At 37.1% G+C, this 19,894-nt stretch overlaps 1 protein-coding gene across 4 annotated transcripts in view; it reads right to left on the bottom strand.

The window, feature by feature from the left end:
- NPAS3 (neuronal PAS domain protein 3) overlaps nucleotides 1-19,894 on the bottom strand; it is an 857,631-nt gene that overhangs the window by 101,258 nt on the left and 736,479 nt on the right. The window lies entirely within an intron of this gene.

Below are 19,894 nucleotides of genomic sequence, written 5' to 3'. Positions count from 1 at the left end.
GATTGTTGTCTGATAGACATGGAAAACGAGATAACAAAGAGGGCTCACTCAGCAAAGTTTCAGCGATGTAAGCAGCGATTTGGATATCCAAGGGGTGGTGACAAGAATCCTCATTTTGAACGAGATTCTCCTGCACTCTAAAGTTGGAGATTTCAGACCCAAAATAGACTAACAGCAGCTGGCTTCATAAACATGAAGTGGAAGAAACACAAGGCTTTGTAAAGCCCAGAAAAGACCCATCACCAAATGTATCATTAAAAAGAAACACGGACCTGTAAGCTCATAAATTTGCAGAGAAAATAGCCGCTAGGAGAGTAACGTGGTATTCCAAGTTGATTTGGGTAACTCAGAAGTAGGTAACGCTTTTGTAGCGCATGTTCAGCAGATTCTAGATGCAAGGGTAACTCCTCAACTTCTCTTCCCTCAACGAATCATCATGAAGTCATATACATTATATATGAAACAAAAGCAATAAACAAAACATACTGAATTTTCTTGCTAGCAGCCAGGGTTTGGGTTTACAGAAAATGTACTTTTCTTCCCTAGCAGCAAACTAAATTACATTATGTTAGGTGGAGGAATGAATTTCATCAAAACTGTTTTGGATTATCTAACTTAGATGTTGGAAGTCAACAGCAGCTGCTGTGGAGATGGTATTAGAGTGTAAAAATCCGAAAGACCACTGTTCACCTACAGAAATATAAAAATCACAAGATAACCCCAAAAGGGTAACACTTCTGCAAATATGTTATTCTACCGAACTGTTTAAATGAAACAAACATATCATATTTTCTAAAGCCTTTTCATATTTTTTATGTCTTTTGATGGCCCCAACAACCCTATGAGTAAAGGCAAGTTTCATTTTGTGGGTGAGAAAGGTGGCTCAGGCTGTTTAAATACATGCTTATGGGGAGTCAGCTGGTAGAGCCAGGAGTGGGATGTGGGTTTCTCTTCTTCTAGTCTAGGGATCTTTCTGTGATAGCACAACTGTCTCATTAAAGGATTTCATTTACTTTAGCACACAGTAGGTATTGTACAAACACTGAATGAATTAACAAATGAATAGCGACCTGTTAGCTAATCACTAGGAATAGGGATGAAGCACTTGAGCAGTTACAAGAAAGGAGTACTAATTGGAAGAAGATGAAAAGTTATCACTGCTATCAGCAACTAATTTTGGTATTCTCCTTTAATCAGGACTTTGAGGTAGAGGTTTTCAAAACTGTTGTATGGATACCCAGTTGATATTTACTAAATAAAGAAAAGAAAGCAATATTTCCTTTTTTGAGACAAATACCACTAATTTCTCAACGATAATATAATGGAAGCTATTTTTTAACAATAGAGTGGTAACCCTACATTAAGCACCACCTGATATATGCAGGAAAACTCCACAGTGAAAGCTGTGCAGGCTTGAATCTTTGCTTTAATGATCAGCTACAGTTTTAGGTCATTTTGAAAGCATAAAAAGGGATTGTGTGGCAATCAATTCCTTTTATTTGTTCTTTCTTTTGTCTTTGTCACTTATGTAGAAATAGAAAACAAATTATAGCTACCCTATAGCTCTCACAAGTCAGAATAATTTAGTTTCAATAGACTTAGTGATACTGTTTAAACCTTGAAAGTTAATAAACATGGATTTGTAGAATTAAAAATATTGAACTATTGGAGTGCTACCAACTCACAAAATTAAAGTTTTATAACCCAAAGTCGAAGACTGTATTCCACAGTTTAAATATTTCATATCTGACATTTTCCAACTCGACAGTGTGAAGTCTGATTTTGATTTTTCAATCCAATATGAGTTTGAGAGTTTAATTCAAAATCAAGATAAAACCATTTCTGAGACTACCTTCTCCTTCTGTTGTTCCCTTCATACTAGGCAATGTATTTTTTTTTTTTACTTTGGGAAACAAACTTTTTTAGCTAATAGTGCTGTACATATATTGGATGATGCTTGACTAGGAATTAAACAGTGGACATCTATTGCAAAAGGGTAACAATCTTGAAAATCAGAGTCTCTAATGTGGTTAGGATATGACCAAACTTACCTATAAATTATATTCAAAGAAAATACTTAAAAAATACTACAAACTACTCCAGAAGCTCTCTGGAGGTGACCATCTGCAAGCAGAGATGGGAGTTGAAAAGTTGGGTCATGTGGTTCTGTGAGGTCTTTTCATGCTGAGGTGACTTTTCATGCTGTGGAGGTACTTCCGGTAGTCGAGTGACAAGAATGAAGTGATGTGGTGGTTAGGTTGCTCGCTACCCAAACTCAACAGCCAGCCAATTTTTTTCTTTGTGAGGCCTTTGGAGTCTATTAAAGGCATCATGCACATCACAAAGAGGCTCTACCAAAAAGCAGAGGCAGAGAAATAAATGATCTGGAAAGGCTATCAGGGCTCACAAAGAAAGGTAACGTAACACTTAAAGGGATTTCTCACTGAGGTGGTCTTGCTGTTTGAGAGTGTCTGATGGATGCATGTGTTTTAACTGTAAGAAAATTGGATAAATCAATATGGCTTAATGTTCAAGTTGGGAATGTGGATAGAAATGAAGATCTCCACGTAAACCCTGGTAGCATTTTGTGAGGACTTTCGATCTGACCAATGAATGCTCATGTTTATTAGCTGTGTATAAAATAAAGGGCAGGTCTACCTCTGAGGACACTGGGAAATAAGTCACAGCAGATCTCTGACATTCTCTCGGCTCTCCGCATTCTTTCTTCTTGCCTAGAATACGACTTGGAGGAGTTCCTCTGACTACTAAATCACACCAGGCGAGGAAACATTAAACTCAAGTTCCTTCCTAACTTCCTTTCACCAAATGTAAAACTTTTGGGGGGCTTTTTTGGCCACACTTTAATTAAGACTGACAGAACACTAAGTCTAAGCCAGCAAGGCTCTCCTTAGATCCATTTTGTTGTCAAATTCACTTTCTGAGTAAATGGAAAGACTAACACATATCATTTCTTAGATAATGTTATAATATCCCGTGTTGAATAAAACTTTTTTTAATCGAGTTGCAGTGGTAGCACAGAACCCCACAAGGGGCGAGGGGGTTGCAGATGGCTGCATTACTCTAAATGTTCAAGCTTGACTGACCCATTTCATCAGCACTGTCAGAGCCTTGCACTGATACATGTTGACAACATTTAATCTTAAAAAATTGAAAGAAATGAATTAATATGCAAATTTCATCAGCTTTGTAATAAAAATGTCCTTGAAAAAAAACAGTGAACATGACCCCTGAGGAATTGTGTGAATTATCCCAGCTCAATTCTTTAAGTTAGTCAGAGGTACGTGGGTCCGTAAGGAAATCAGTGCAGATTTGACTTGGAAATAATTATGATGAAGAACAAAACACAAGCAGGTTGAATAAATGTAACAACTTGGGAAAAAGTCTTAGTCCTGTTTGTTATTCACTTTGAATTAACAGGATTAGGTTTGGTTTTTGAAAATAAAGGAACACCACCATGTAATTTTAACACCTAAGAAATGTGAAAACAATATTTTTTTAACTATCAATTTTAGTCCACATTAAAAATCACATCTGACAAAATCAAGTCTTCTTTTTATTTGGATGTAACAGAGTGCAGCTTTTTGGCAAAAGAGATGAGTATAAAAAACTCATATTTAGACTATGGTTTATATGGAGTTTCTGAATTGATCACTTTGATAGAAATGTCTGGGCAATTCACTTCCAGTACAAATAAGGTTGACTGAGTTTTGCTGCTATTGAAGTGACCAGTTATTTCACAGAATTTGCCAAACTGATGGGATTATGTAAACACAGTCTCCAGATGTGAGTCTGATTTATAATAATCTCCACATAGGCAGGTGGAAACTGAATGTTGAAACCTAAACTCAGTCCAGGAAAACAGTCATCCAGGTAGGCATGCAACTGTAGCTCCCTGCCTCTGGGTTTGGACCCAACCATATAACGGGGGCTAGTCATAACATTTGAGTATTTTTATGAAAAAAATTCAAGATTTCTAGTGTCTCCAAAAGGGATAAGAATGTTAACAAAGGAGCATCAACCGTTAAGGAAAACAAACAAAAACCAAAACAACTGATATCAAAAGCAGCTTAGTAGAGGTCAAAATGAATGAATGGTTTGAGGATGGATATTATTTCCTTTCTCCAGGTAAATCTCATTAATTTAAATAGGTGTGTAAATATTAAGGGGAGACTTGTGGTTTTCACTTCAACCCTTTGCATCTTTGTGCCACACACTGGAACTGTTTTTCTCTCTCACCTCCACACAATGAATCATTTAAGCTCTGGGTTCTGAAAGGAATTCACTTTACTACAAATTCAGTTGTTATTCTGGGCACTGCTGATTTTGCCAAGATAAAGTCTACACAAATTAACTCAAAGCTGCTGCTGCCTTTTTTTTTTTTTTTTTTTTTTTAAGACATCAGGGTGCTTAAATGCTTGTTTGAAGAAATCAAAATCCCACCAATAAGTGATAGTCTCATAAAGACCCCAAATAAGGGTTGTTAACAACCTGAAAAACTCCACATAGTCTTTTAGAGGCTCTGAAATCTTGCAACTTTCCTGATTTCATACATCCTATAATACAGACTTTGCCCAACCAAATTAATCTTGCCTGTAAGCTTTTGTGGTTCTCTACAAAAGGTTTTTAAGTTTCTCCTTTCTTTCTTAATCTACCATCAGTAAAATCCTACTTTTATAGTGCCCTTTGCACCTGCTTGCATAAAATGAATAACCCAACAGTTTAATTATGCACTATTCTATCAGTTGGGAAGTGATATAAAGTTGCAGACAGAAAAAAGAATAAAAACCACTTTTGGCATCCAAAATTAATATATGTCAAGCTCAGGGTAAATCTTAATCTTTTTGAAACATTTTTCTAAAATAGATGTTCTTTTATCATCTGGCACATCAAGACCCGTTGGAGGGAGAGGATTAAAAAAAAGGCATTTGGTTAACATGCTGCAGAACAGCACTCTCTTTTCCACCTCACTTCAGGCTGTTCTTGAAAGATCTGAACAGTTGTATAATAATGAAAAATGGGCAATACTTGTGGGGCACTGCCTGCGTTCACATACCTCCGCCCATGCATTCATCATTCTGCAGGTATTGTCAGTGAAAGTTTAATTGCATAAACACTCTGTAACTGTCCTGTCATATTTCTTGTCAGTCTGGATTCCCTCTCCGGGCTCACTATCTCACAAAACTATAATTGAATTGCTACCAAATCACAAGAGCACCCCCCCCCCCAAATAAAATCTTTATGAATAGAATTTGTTTCCTATCATCAGATTTGACAAATTGTGGCACAGGAAGGGCCTTGGTGATAATTTTTGAGTTTATTCTCAATGTAGCTATTTGCTGAATGCTCTTATCTATTTAAAAAAAAATTTAAAGCCCCAGTGGGGGATGAGAGGAAGCATCCAATAACCCCAAGGGGCTCTGTGGTAATAATTCTGCAGGACCCACTGAAGCCAGTGAAAAAACGGGAAGATTTTCTTTGCCCTACCATTGGCTAATGAAAGACATAAGAATTAATTGGGAATTAAACTGGGTGCCTGTCAAAGCTACGATTTCACCAAACTATGTGAATTCTTAGTTATGAGGTATTAAGTACCCAATTTACTCAAGTGTTTATTCCATTACACTTTTACTTCGCTTCTCCTTGCACCAAATCTTTCAGTGATCATTACTCATGTATGATCTCTGAGCCGCCCAATTCTTTGACGGATTTTTAGGACCATGAACAAATAAAAATTAATCAAAGGCATGACATGCAATTTACTAAAATATGTGATCATGAAATTTTAATGTATTTACAGCACTGTCAAATTGTTAATATTTTCTAAAAACAAATGAAAATGGAATGTATCTGATGTGGAATGCAGAGTATCTTTTGTCGAGTCTTTATTTTACATTCTTGTAGCTATGCCTTCCCTCCCCCCAAGGTTACAATATAAACTCTCAGCAAAGGCTCAAATATCAGCAATTCTCTTTTGTAATTCTGTTGGTGGTGTGGGCATGAAATATGGCTACTGGTGAATAACTCTTAAATGGGACTGGGCTTCACCCAGATTGACAACTGTCTGATTGTTTATGTTTTTAAAATGTGCTTATCAAAACCATGTAGGATTGATGGGTGTTTTTAGATGAAGTTATATTTTTGCAACAGACTTAATTTAGGACTAAGGTTAAGGCTTAGGATAAATGAGTGCATTAGATGATTAAAGAACATTTGTCTTGTGGGACATTTAAGTCATTTATTTATGACACTTAAAAACAAGCTAGGAAAGAAAGCACCATGGGTTTAACGAATCAGTTTTATACAACTGTTAAACTAAAACTAATGACTTTTTAAATGAAACTTCAAAATATGCCAGTTTACTAAATATCCAGAGGCAGAATCAAATGTGTGGTGGAGTAAACATAATGAAAAAATATTGAAATTAAAAAAATTTTTTTCAACATTATGTATATTTGTGAATGTATACCCATGTTTTCCTCCTTCTGAATTTTTAAAAAGAATTTGCTCCTTTATTTGGGAACCTAGGTTTTCTGCCTCTCTTTAACATGCCCTCTTTTATTTTAAATAGTAGAAGATTTTCTGACAATATAAGAATTTGGACTATTGTACTGCACCATACTCAGTATGATAAAATACCTTGTCAGGGGCGACTGGATGGCTCAGGGGATTGGTAATGGGATATATAGAGCCTTTCACCTGTAGGTCATTGGCTTGAATTTTGTCCAGGTTGGCAGTGACTAAAAGTCATTAACATCTCATGACTGCTTGGTGGCCTATTTGAAATGAGTTTCTTAATTTATTTATTTAAGTCTCTATATAGTACCTATGGCCAGGGCATCTCTCTTGCTTTTACAGAAGTATTCCACCAGATCTACACTCATTTCAGTTCTCAAGATTAGTGATGAACTGAAGCCCTCCGACGCAAAATAAATTGATTCATTTAAAGTTCAAACCAATACGGAGTACTCCTACCTCTTTTTCCAGCACGGACCAGAAGCCTGCATGAAAGCTCATTTGATTGTAAAAGGAGCCTTAGGCTGTGGAGACCTAACATATAATCCTGGGTCACTTAGTCTTTTGTGGAGCATAAGCCATGTTGTGGCTCTGGCCACATCACAGTGGTCCAGCCAGATAAAAAGACAAAAATATCAGTCATCATATATGTACCAGCTAAATCATTGGGTCATAAGCAGAATACAGTTTAATAGGCCAGGCTAGAAGCTGCAAATCCTTGGAGACCAACATCAAGGTCTATTCCTAAGTGGAACTGGCCAGCCTCCAAACTAGCCTTAGAAAAAGCGATGTCAGCAGGTATATCTTGGTGTGCAGAATCTAGAAACAGTAGTATGGGCCTCTGAGAATAAGAATTATGCATTCCTGTTGTGCTTTAAGAAAACTGAATGTACAAAAAATGTGAATTGGCAAATCAGAACTATGTATTGCAGAGGTTGGGGAATGGTAAATTACTTCCAAAAGAAATGCTCCTTTCCCTAACTGGAGTCTTTACAAAAGAACTTCATTTAGGGTGTGTGTGTGTATTTTCAGAAGCATACCTTTTGGGTACTGTGATCCATGCAGAATCTTGACCCCTTAGGTAACCAGAGCATGGTGTCAGTGAAACCCAAATTCAACCCTGTCATGCACAGATGCCAAATTCCTGTCACCCAACCCCTGGCCAGCTTTTCCATAAGGAATAAACTTGGTAATAAGAGAATGCCTAGCTCAACAGACTTAATGACAGTACTCTGAACACTGACTATGTGCCATACTACTATTCTAAGCATTTTACATGATTAACTCATAATACCTTTATAAGACATGTTAATATATTAATTTATTTAAAGATTAAACTAACAAGTGACTGACGATTCCTACCCCATTCTCCAGTCTAGACCAGAGGGCTAAAATGTATAATGGGGAAACTAAGGCACATGTAAGTTAATTAACTTGCTCAAGGAGGTCATAAATGTAGTAAGTGACACAGCCAAGAGATGACCACATGAACACAGGCTGTCTGGTTCCAAGGTCCTATGCACTTATATGTTTGTGACTGATACAGTAGTTTAAGGAGTATGTCCTAAAATTTGGGTTAGGTCTCTCATCTTCACATGTAGTCAACTCTCAGTTATTAGGGTAACCTGCAACTTAACCAGAGTGCTGATTTTAAAAATCTATAATATAGGCAGTGCAATTTAATTAAATTTCTATAAATCATAGGAAACCACCCAGTAACTGATTATCACCACCGCACTGCTCTGGGCAGCCATAATCACGTTTTGGATCAAAATCTATTGGTGTATTGCTATTGTGGGTAGGAAATTCTCTGCCTATGTAAATGAAGGAGAGAGAGGACAGAGTGAAAGAGAAATGTGAGAGCCTCCACGTCAAAGCCCAGGGATGCCCTAAAAACTGTGGAACTTGGAGTTGACAGGTCTCATCTTAAAACTTTTCCATTAGTTACTAGATTCATCTAGGAGCTCACCTTTAGGAGTTTGAAGGGCACCCTGAGGACTGATGAGAATCATTTGGGAGACCTACCAAAGGAACCGAATAATTTAGCCTCTGAGCTGAGTGGCCCACCTGTGAGCTTGTTTGCATTAGGAGGGTCTTGGAAGAAGAGAATGGCATGGATGGGGAGGAGTGGCATCCAGCGAGCAGAAGCAAGATCATGCATAGTGCTTAATCATGTGTTCCAGGGGTATTAGTATGAATTTCTCTCTAAAAAACAAGTTTCCCATAGTCAAAGGCTAGTTTAAAAAAATAAATAGGTTAATTGATCTCACATAAATTTCAAATCTTCACTAAGTTAATATTCATCATTAATCTCCAATGAGAAGATGTGGTATGAAGCTTTTTCTTTTGCTATTTAACTGAGGAACTCTTTTTTTCAAAGAACATCTCACAGGACAGTTATAACGAGGAACATATTTTGGAAGTACTGGCTTAGATTTACGTCAGCTGTGCATTTTAGAATGCAAAGACCTCTGATGTATAGATTTACCTAGTATTTATAAAATGGAGACCTCTATTAACTGAATCTTTCAACAGAAATCTTTTTGACTCCTTTTGGGAGGTGATTTATGTGAATGTAAATTCTGTGAGAGCAGGGCATTTATGGTAACTATCACATCCCGGGATCTAGGACAGAGCCTGGTCCATGCACGTGCAATAAATGATTGAATAAGTAAAGAAGTAAATGAATAAAAGGACAAGTGAATGTTTTGCATTTCTAAACTATGGGACTTGTATTATTTTTACACTTTTACATTAATTAATTCCACAAAATGGAAAGTATTTCTCTAGATATTGGTCAAATTTAGAATTCATAGTTGTATTACCAACTAAATTAATTTCTACCTAATTGTGACTAACAGTAATTTGAGGAATCAATAGATACTTCTGATCCCCCTCCAACATCCACATTTGCTCTGCTTAATAAATAGATGGCTGTACACAGCAGAATTGTAATTCTTTCTGTTGCTACCAATTTATCAATGATCTTATTGGTGTTTTTATTTTGAGAGGACACCCACTGACAAATGAGAGGCACTGACCAGCAAATTGACATTTTACCAAAAGCACATGATATACTTTAAAAACAAAAAAACAAGAAAACCCAGATCTGAACCCTAAGGGAATTTACATATTAGTATTTCATGATCAACAGCACATGTAATTTTGTAATTTTCAAATTTTCTCTGATTATATTACCAGTTGTTAAAAAGGTGAGAGTGGACAGATGTCATTATCAACTCCAATCATATGTGAAAGGTTAAGACTTGCGTAATTTCTAGAGTATTAACCATTAGCTCCTGGCTAAAGACTGATCACAGGTACATTTCTGACACTTTAGAAATATTATTTTATTTCCAAATCATCATTACTTCTTTGCCTTTTGATAATTTCTATCCAAGTCTACTCACTCACTTCTGGATTACAGAAATAGGCTCTCAAATGATTTCTCTTGTTTCCAGTCTTCCCTATTCAACCCATCCTGCACATTCTTGCAAAAATAAAGATCCAGTGATCATAAGTTACCTGCAGACAGGAATCAGTATAACATATGGAAGACTATTCACTAAGGTAAAAGTGTAAAAATAATGCAAGTCCCATAGTTTAGAAATACAGAACATTCATTTGTTCTTTTACTCACTTATTTCTTTATTCATTCGATCATTTATTGCATGAGCTGCCTGGAAAGGATGGTGCATGCCCCCAGCTGGTGGCCTCAGGCAGGGGCTGGACAGCTATTTTAGATGGACTACTGAGAAGCACCCTGGAGTAATGGTTAAGAGGGAGGCTTTGGTGCCAGCTGCTTGGGTTCAAGTCCTAGACTCTCTATCTACTAGTAGTATGACTTCTACAAGTTTTAAAAAAATCATTCTTTTCTTAGTTCCTTCATCTGTAAGATGGGAAAAATAACGGTAGCATCTTCATAGTATTTTGTGAGGAATGAATGAGGTAATATATATTATACACGCTTAGCAAGGCACCTGACATATGGCGAGCATTCAATGAATATGAGCAGTTATGTTGCACAAGGGATTCAGGAATCCAGAGGTAGTTGCACAAGGGATCTTCAAAAAGTCCATGGAAAGATTCATACTATCTCTTGATTCTACTTTTTCCATGAACTTTTTCAGGTACCCTTGTAAAATATGACCCTTACGGGAGGATCCTTCCAGATTGGAGATTTTCTTTCTTTTTTTTTTTTGGATTATAAATGATAAAATGATGCTTTCATTGGGTCATTGATATCTTTAATAAGTTATACTCAGAACATATCACACCAATCCCAGATGCTTCACGCTGGCACCCAGCTCCTCCACTATCTGGCCCCATCCTGGATAAGCCTGCACCTTCTTTTCAGTGAAGAATACAGGGCATCCTATTGCCTTCCGAATGCACCATCCTTGCTCCCATTGTGCTACTTGGGATGAGCCTACTGGAAGATCATCTCTACCTCTTTGCTCTCAGGTGGGTTCTCATGCTGGGCATGCAAGTCATCTCTCTTCATCCAAGCTAGCTCACAATCATTGAGCCACTTCCTGATTTCTTATACTACTTGTAATTTTTATGCCACAATAAAGGACAGCAACACTATCTTTCTCCTTTCTTCTCTTGTTGTTGACTGTGCATAAGTCTTCTTCTGATGATCCGATTCCTAAGGGCAGGTGTCACATCTACCTCTCCTGTTCTCAGTAAGCCCCACCAAATTGCTCAAAACAAAAACATGGCCCAAGTTCAAATCCTGAGTCCACAGCCTATGCTGGTACGGGGCAAGTCATCTACCATTTCTAATGTTGGTTTAGGGTCATTCTGAGAAATACATTACTCATAAATGCCTACTCTTGTAACTAGAAGATATATGTAAAACATAGTAAAAGCTATTAATATGTCATTAATGTTATTAGCATGTTTGCAACAAGTTATACCTTGTGTAGACAAAGCTAAAGGAGTCAGTAGAGTTTTTCAAAGCTAGAATTTCCTGAATTTCAGTTCAGTCCAACATGTAAGCCCAATATATGTGGAAGGAAGGATATTTGGGGACACCTCCCATTAAGAACACTCTGAAGAGCCAGAAAGAGCAACAGTCAGAGGAACTAATATTCCTATGAACCAATTATGCAGCAGGCACAATTCTAGGCAATTTTTAGGCTAGTTAAATAAACAAACAAAAAACACCCCTTCAAAATGTTCATCAAACTCCCTAATAGTCACGGTCTATATGTGTGGCAACATCCAAGCAACTTGTTTCCAAGAAGCAATGTTTCCGGGCTGTTAATTTCAAACCTTAGTTAAGTTTCAAACCTGAGATAGCTCTGCCAAGACTGCTAGCAGTGGCGGCTTGAGCTACTTTTACACCAGGGTGCCCTGATTATCACTGCCCCACTCCTGCACTGTATTAATTATCTGACCCCCTTGCATGATGGTCATCTCCTAGAAGGCAGGGAGCCTCAAATTTTTTTCCTTAGTGTTTTGTATAAAGTCTGACACATGGAAGACAGTCAATCAATGGCTGTTGAAAAAACTAAACAATCCCTATTATCAAGTAGGCCTGCATCTTGAATGAAAATTCTCTCTAGTTAATATCAACTAAAGGCACAAGTTCTTCCCTTTTCTCAAGGTAATTTTGTCAACTAATAGAAGATGGGTGATGTTTCCTGTGGGTCCCAAGAAACCATGATTGTGTTTCCTGAGCGGATACCTCCAGGAGAACATGCCCACCTCCCGATGGACACCATTGTTCTTCCTGCTCTTTTTCTGTCTCACCTCATGCCTGCCTTGGGACTCTGAAAGGAAGAACCTGAAGAAATGGCACAGAGCCCGGCCAGTATTGGCTGAGGCAGAGCAGAGGCCAAGTGCACAGAGACCATTTTTGTTATGCTCCTGGCTGGGGAGGCACATAGCTAATGCAGACCAAGAGACTCAAGGTTGAATTTTGCCTATAATTGACTCAGCTGCTACTTACTGTTCACTGTGGTATGAAGAGTTTCAATGTCGGAGTGAAGGCAAAGAAAAAGATTAGATGGATAATTTTAGTTGCAAGTAAGAGATAAGATGTTTCAGCTCAATGAGACCTATGTAAAAGGGGATAGTCAGGTTTCTTTCTGGATTTCAGACTCCCCTTAGAGAACATTCCTCTGGTTTGATTCCTACCAAGGCCCTATCTCCTTTCTGCATCCAGTTCCTTGGCTTCCCACCTACTCCAACCCTAATACTGCACCCTTTACTCTAATCTTGGCTGCTAAACTAACCTGTGTGGCTTGGGGCAGGCCACGTAGAATTTCCTTCACTTTTTACCCATTGTAAAACAAGGATAACACACTGACCTGTCTCAGACGCATAAGATGTGCATTAACTCCTGTGATTAGTGGTTTCTGTGTTCTGCATATACCAAGTAGGATATGAATGCCAACTACTATAAAAGGGGTCTGAGCATGCTTTGCTGCTAAAGCTATACTTAGGAATAACTGTTTGGCAAAGAGCTGACAACTGGAAGTTGCAAACTTTACACAGAAGCAATATTTCCAGTATTTTCCCCAAGCAATCATGAGTAAATTGCTCACTAGGGGTGGAAATGGTTTCCAGCCAGTTCTGCCTCTTCTGATCTGTGCACCCTGCAAAGCTCAGTCAATGCTGGGTAACTGATCCTTCGTAAGTCTGCGGTTTAGTGCAGATGAAGAATTCAGAATGGTATAATTTGGACAAGAATGAAATTTCTGTGCAGTGGTATATATTAAAAGTAAATAACTTGTGATTTGTTCAAGGCAAGAATTATAGAAATAGAATCTATAATTTTTAATTATCCAATGACCACATTTTTTTTTTTGAAATGGGAAAGAACAGGTCATCATTAAAAACATCTTGGATTTCATTTTAGAAACTCAAAAAATGTATTCCTTATCACTGTAGGTAAAGGGAAGTCAAAATTATGGCCTTGAAAGCTATATAAAAAAAACCCTTAAAAATAATGGGTTTAAAAAATTGATTTTCTAAACCTTCAATAGAAGGTTTTTGGGAAAAAATGCTACATATAAATTTAGTGAACCTATTGTGTATTTTGATAGGAGTCCTGTGCTTCTATTATTGAACAAAACATTTGCTAGCCTCTAAATACCATCATATTAATTTATGTAAAAGCTATACTTCTTTGAGTTGCAACCACTGTGATCTAAATTTTGGAAGGGAAAGTTAGTTTCAGAATGGCATGCAGAACTATGCCGAGATCCGACGTCTTTTCTGGGAACAAAGGGTGGCTGCCCTTCTGCAGCTAAGTTAGTCACTAAGGCTGACTTTCATGGGTCAAGTTGTCAGATTCCAAAGGATGCCTGGGATTCGGATGTGTATTCTGGGAGCTGGGCTGGCAAGGCGGAGCTTAGGAACTATCCAAGGGAGCCTGGGAGGAAGAAGAGATTTTACCTTATTTTTCTTTAGCTCCCAGAGGCAAGATTCTAGAAGTACAAAGTTGCTTTGCAAACATTTTCATCGTACACAGATGAATCCGCTGAAGCATGAGCATATGCAAGTTAAGGTACTGAGTGTGCCTAGGACTTGCATACCAGAAAAGAGCAGTGGAATATATTTTCCCACTCTGTGGCAGTTCCAGAGGCTCCTGTTTAGCTTAGCTGGAGATAAAGGTGACATTTAAAAGTAGCCTACATTCTGCATGAGAAAGTGGTACTGCATCAAGGTAGCTGTTGTTGAGGCAAAAGAATCATTCTAAGTTTGGCAAGGCAGTTTTTTTGCAAGAGTACTGGCTTGTTTTTGAATGCATGCGTCATTTTCATTCAGGACTAGCAAGAAGATAATTTCTGTTTCATTTTGAAATAATGATATAGTTAATAAAAATAATTTGAAATATATAGTTTTCGAATAAAAGCTGAGTTTATGCCTAAATGATGATGTCTTTGGGTTATTAAAATATTATTTTTGTTAGGTGGCTTTCTGATTATTAGATGTGCCCCATACATGTGCACTGAGTATTAAGAGGAGTCATGCTGATTTGGGGGAATCGTGAACTTGTCTGGTAGACAAGTAGTAACACATTCCACATTCAGTTCATCAGAGATCACCATGGTATGTTATCTGATGGATTTATCTTTGCTTATCTTGTATGAATATGGAAAGGAATTAAATGTGTTTACAGTTTAATAAACATTCAACATAAACTGTACATTTTAATTTCATTTATTAGTTAGGGACTATGAAAAGGAGGAATTTCATTGCATACAAACTGCTATTTAGATTGAAGTATTAGCAGTTTCCTAAAAAGGTACGCTAATTTTAGGGACAAAATCTATTTCTGTCTCAGGTTAGTCACTACACGGTTTTTATTTGGAGATTTATTTAGAAAGGCAAAGGTAAAGTACAGCTGAAATTACTTACTATACAGTTTGTTTACAGTTTCAGTGGATCCAACATAGTCATCAAATACAAACCGAGTGCTAAGAAACCTCCTGTCACTTGACAACTTGTATGAATGCTGTAGTTACCATGTAAATTTTTAAGCCCTATTTATGTCTAACAGAACTTGGCCCAATCTTTTAGCATTAGCATGCAGAGGAGTCTCCCTGATATTATCTTACCATATAATGATTCCAAAAATCTCACAGAGATTAATGGTGATAAGATAATTCCAGAAAGTTGCCACTCTATATGTAGAAATATATTGGCAATAAAAACCAGTCACTGTATGCCTTTCCCCAGTAGAGGATCTCTCACTTTTCTCTGATTTTTAAAGGCTTCAGATCAATAACTGGAGTGACATTATTAACAGCTCCCTCAACACCTTGGCCAGCGCTAATATTAAATCCATTACACCTTCTGTTTGACATTTGCAGTACAGCAGAAAGTGCTGTAGATACAGTCACATTGTCTGGGGACTGGGGTTAGACATGGGGTTAGTAAGATGGTTTCCCTTGCCTGACTTCTAAATTCAATTCATTGATAGGAATCTTGAACTAATAAAATTAAATCAGACAAAACTGTCCCCCACAACCATATACCAGATGGAAAATAATTCACCTGTAAAAATACAAGTGTATCTCCTATCCAAGCAGTTTTTTAAACAAAATATTGATCTGATCCTCACATAAATTTTTACATTCTTTATTGTTATTCCTAGACATTTGTTTCTCTAATTATATCACATATTGTGAAAACTGTCTGATGAAGTCAGAGGAATTGAGTTCCTGTTCCTGTAGAATCAGGTGTTGATCAAATTTACCACAGCATAGAGGCATAAGTAAGTGCAGATTATTTTCATTTAGGCAAGTACTCCACTGTTACAATTTTGCCTGCCTTTAAAATATTCAGGACATAGAGTAGGCATAAGAGCATAAAGATCATAGTACGATAATGATTATCTTAACCTCACAAAACAAGCTAGATTCTGCTATTCTTCACATAAAGTACTGTATCACACATTTTGCTAAATTGTCTAAATCCTGGTTCAGTATTGATTTCTCCCTCTATGAGCTCAACCCTATTCAATAAGCTGCAAACCCCTTGTCCTGGCTGAATTCCCTCCAAAGCAGGACCCAGGTATGTTACTGCTGACAGTGGTCCTACAGGGGGAGCTAATTGTTAGCTAGTGGGAAACAAACCACTGGAGACAGAAAGGAAATGTTTTCTTAAAGAAAGAAATATTACAGGAAAAGATGCCTGTGAGGTTAAAAGAAAAGGCAGGTTACAAGAAGCATACATTTTATGATCTTATTTTGGTAAAATACACACACGCACACACACATACACACACAAACCCAAAACAAACCTGTTACGTACCTATATATGTATACTGTTATACAAACAAAATCTAGGAGGACATATAGTGCCTATGAAGGTACTTCATAAAAAGATTCGTATTTGTATTTAAACTCTATTTTTCCATGAGCTTTCTGAAGTACCCACATATATATGAACAGTACTTATTTCTGGGTAGTGGGATGTTGGTTGGTCTTTATTCCTTGTTTTCTGCATTCTCTGAATTTTTCACAATGAGCATAACTTAATTATATAATAGGAAAAAAATAAAGCTGTTTTATTTAGAAGGAAGAAAGAGTAAAAACACAAGAATTTTATGACCTAACTGAAGGAATATTACTCCTTGACTTCAAAATAGGGAGATTTAAAAAATTCCTCCAGGATTTCTTAAAAGAGCTGCTTTTCTGTTTACTAAGCATTTAAAAGACACAACACTGAAATTTATGAAAAGATGAGGCTAACACTTGTAATCGCAAGACTGCAGAATCATTAAAAGTAATGAAAAGATACAAGCAGATCTACAGAAAGAAAATGAACCATCCAGATGGCATGTTCAGAGGTTCTGTGCTCCCTGTGCTGTGGGAGCCTACAGGACAGCAAAGACCAGTTTCTTCTAATGTGTTCAAATCAACCCCTAAATAGTCACTCCAGAACTTTATAACTTTTTCAGTAAGGCTACCCATTTATTTTTCTTATGCCTGACTTAAAATTTCTCTAAAAGAAATAATATATTTATTAAACTATTAATAAATGTACACACATATAAAATATTTATCTGGGTTTGCTGTCCAATTAACAGAGTTTCCCCCCACTATCTTGAGATTGATTTACGACGGGACAATCACAGGGCCAGCAGTTCAAAGAAATAGAAGAATTCCTATTATGGCACAGAATCACTGCCTCTTAGACTGGTTTAGTCACTTATTTCTTTTTATTATAATGCCAAATGTTATTTAGGTTTCAGTCATTTAGTAATGCTACGCTGAACACATCAGGGCTTCTGAAAAATTCCATACCTATTGTGCTTTCATTTTCATAATAACCATATATTGATATCCCTTTTCCAACTAAATTATGCCGCGATTTAACAAAGAATCTGTGTTTTATCAGAGTTTAAGAGATTATGATGCAATGAACAACAGTCTTCAAAAATGTTCCTTCGTGTTATTGAGAATTAGGAAATCTTGTTAAAATTCTTTCAGCTTTTAAGAAACATAAGCAGCTTTGGGATGTAGTGCTTGACATGAACTTTTTCAGTAATTCCCTTGGAGTGATCATCTGCATTAGTGAAGATATTTCATTCAAGGTAGCACCCTATGCTGCTTTTCAGTATTTGAGCAGTCAATCTAATTGCTTTTTTAAGCCAAAGATTGAAAATAACCAACACTACAGACTTTTAAGGCTAAGGTAGCTTAATGTTCTCTACTGGTGAAAGCTACTCACCATCAAGAAGAGAGCCCTTTCTTATGTGAGTGTAGCTAATGAGCCCAACTTGTTAAGGGATATGGAAAGCAGAGTTTTCAATTTCCCTAGTTAAGATGACTAAAGGAAGGCTGGTGAAGGAAGGGGAAGGATACCCTAGCTACAGCCTATGATACCTGGTTTACAAGCTGTGAATTTTTTTCCCCCAAAGTCTCTTCCAAGTGACAAGCCACCCTCGACATGTGTTTGGGGAGACATCAATGTCAATATGAATTGACAGGATGATGTGGCTTCCAAGAGGACCTAATTCAACCTCAGGCTGTATTAACAGAAGCATAGCAGCTTATACTGAGAAAGGTGACATCCCTCTGTTTTGGACTAATCAGAATACATCTAGAGGGCTGTGCCCAGTTTTCAGAACCATATTTTTAGAGAGTTACCAACAAACTGAAGCACAGCCAGGCCAGGGTGACTAGGGTGGTGAGGCTCTTAGGATCATGTCATTGAATAATGGTTGTGGTGTTGACTTGAAAAGGAGAGGGAAGGTAGGAGGAGGGGAGGATTTGATGTATCTGAGTTCACATATTTGACAGAATACAACAGGGAAGATGGAGTAAATCTGAAACATGGTCCCAAGGGCAGACCTTGGATCAGCGGGGAGAAGTTGCAGCAAGGTAGATTTTGGCTCCATATCAGCGATAACTTTCTGTTAGAACTGCTCAGCAATGGAGTGGGCAGCCTTAGAAGTTCATGAGTTTCCTTTCAGGGGCAGGTTCCAGCAGAGACTGGAAATGTTACCTGTTGGCTTTGCTGGAGAGGGATGTCTGCATATGTTGGAGGTTAGATTAAAGAGTTGCAAAAATCCTATAGAGAATTTGTTATTTAGGAAACAAAGTTCTCTTTTTCAAGGCCTTGCTTCACACAAAGGCTTATAAACTTAAATTCTTTCACACTGCATGTTTGACTCATGAGGGATCAAGTTTCCCCAATCCACCTCCAGAATAAAAGAGAAAAAAACTATTTTCATGTGCTGCTTCTCACATATGCTCAGATATGAACATTTTAATGACTAAAACACAGTTCCAATGATCTCATTGATATGAAATCAGTGAACTATGCTATAAGAATACATGACTTCTCCCTGAACAAAATTATTTTCATTTTTAAAGGGTAAAGAACAGACTTACATATTGTCTTCTCTCATGTGTAGGGCTCACTAGAGAAGGACACTCACTGATACTACAGAATAATGAATGCCCTAGAAACTGCAGTTAACTTCAGTGAGAAACATGGATTAGTTCTAGATGAAATTAAAATATTTCCAAAAGAGGCAAATAAGTTTTTTCCTTTCTGTGTGAGCAAACATATTGTGATTATTTCTAGGCAGGCCAAATTATTTTCTTGGAAGTATTATGTCGAGTTATTTTAATATTAATCTTAACATAGGTTTTTCCATTTTTCTTTCTAATAAAATGCTTTTGTATTGTGAATCTGTTTTAAAACAACAGATCAAATAAAGTACAAGCATCTTTGAAGAGTGCAAAAATAATTTCCCAAGTAAGCAAATAAAACTTCGCACTTCAAATCAGGCCTTGATTCATTAAAAATCTTAAACTTCTCATGAGAAAAATTAACATTTAAACCACTGCTGCTTGGCCAAGCACTCCACCACACAAGAATATGAAATATCTCCTCTAAAAAAGTACAAAAAGGACAAAACCACAAATGTGGAACTTCAATTAATTTAAAGCCCCAATCAGCAAAGAATAAATCCTTCGCAGATCTAATTACCAGCGCTCTCGGAAGACCCAGGCCGACCAGCCAATCTTCCCCGTGTTTGAACAGCTTGATGAACTAGGGGACTGATGGATATCAAGTCATTTTGTTTAATTTATAAATGGATTTTCCCCTAATACTTAAATTATCATCAGTACAACACAATGAAAATGGGAACATTCTGAATGCAAAGTCTATAAGAGTCCTGGAAGGAATCCCAATGAGGAATGTCACCTCTGTTCATTCCTCTATACAATTGATCTAATTAAATACTGAGGGTAGAAAGGCAGTTTAAAATGTAGCCATTTCTGTTTTCTTTTTAGCCTTAATTTATCTGTTCACATCTTTCAAGTACCTTCTGATGCTTAAAAAAAAAAAAAAAAAAACCCCACCAAATTTCTGCAGGTCC

Source organism: Cynocephalus volans, chromosome 3 (assembly GCF_027409185.1).
Source record: "Cynocephalus volans isolate mCynVol1 chromosome 3, mCynVol1.pri, whole genome shotgun sequence".
Lineage (NCBI taxonomy): Eukaryota > Metazoa > Chordata > Mammalia > Dermoptera > Cynocephalidae > Cynocephalus > Cynocephalus volans.
Note: the sequence above shows the minus strand (reverse complement) of the source record. Positions and strands in the feature narration are given on the sequence as shown.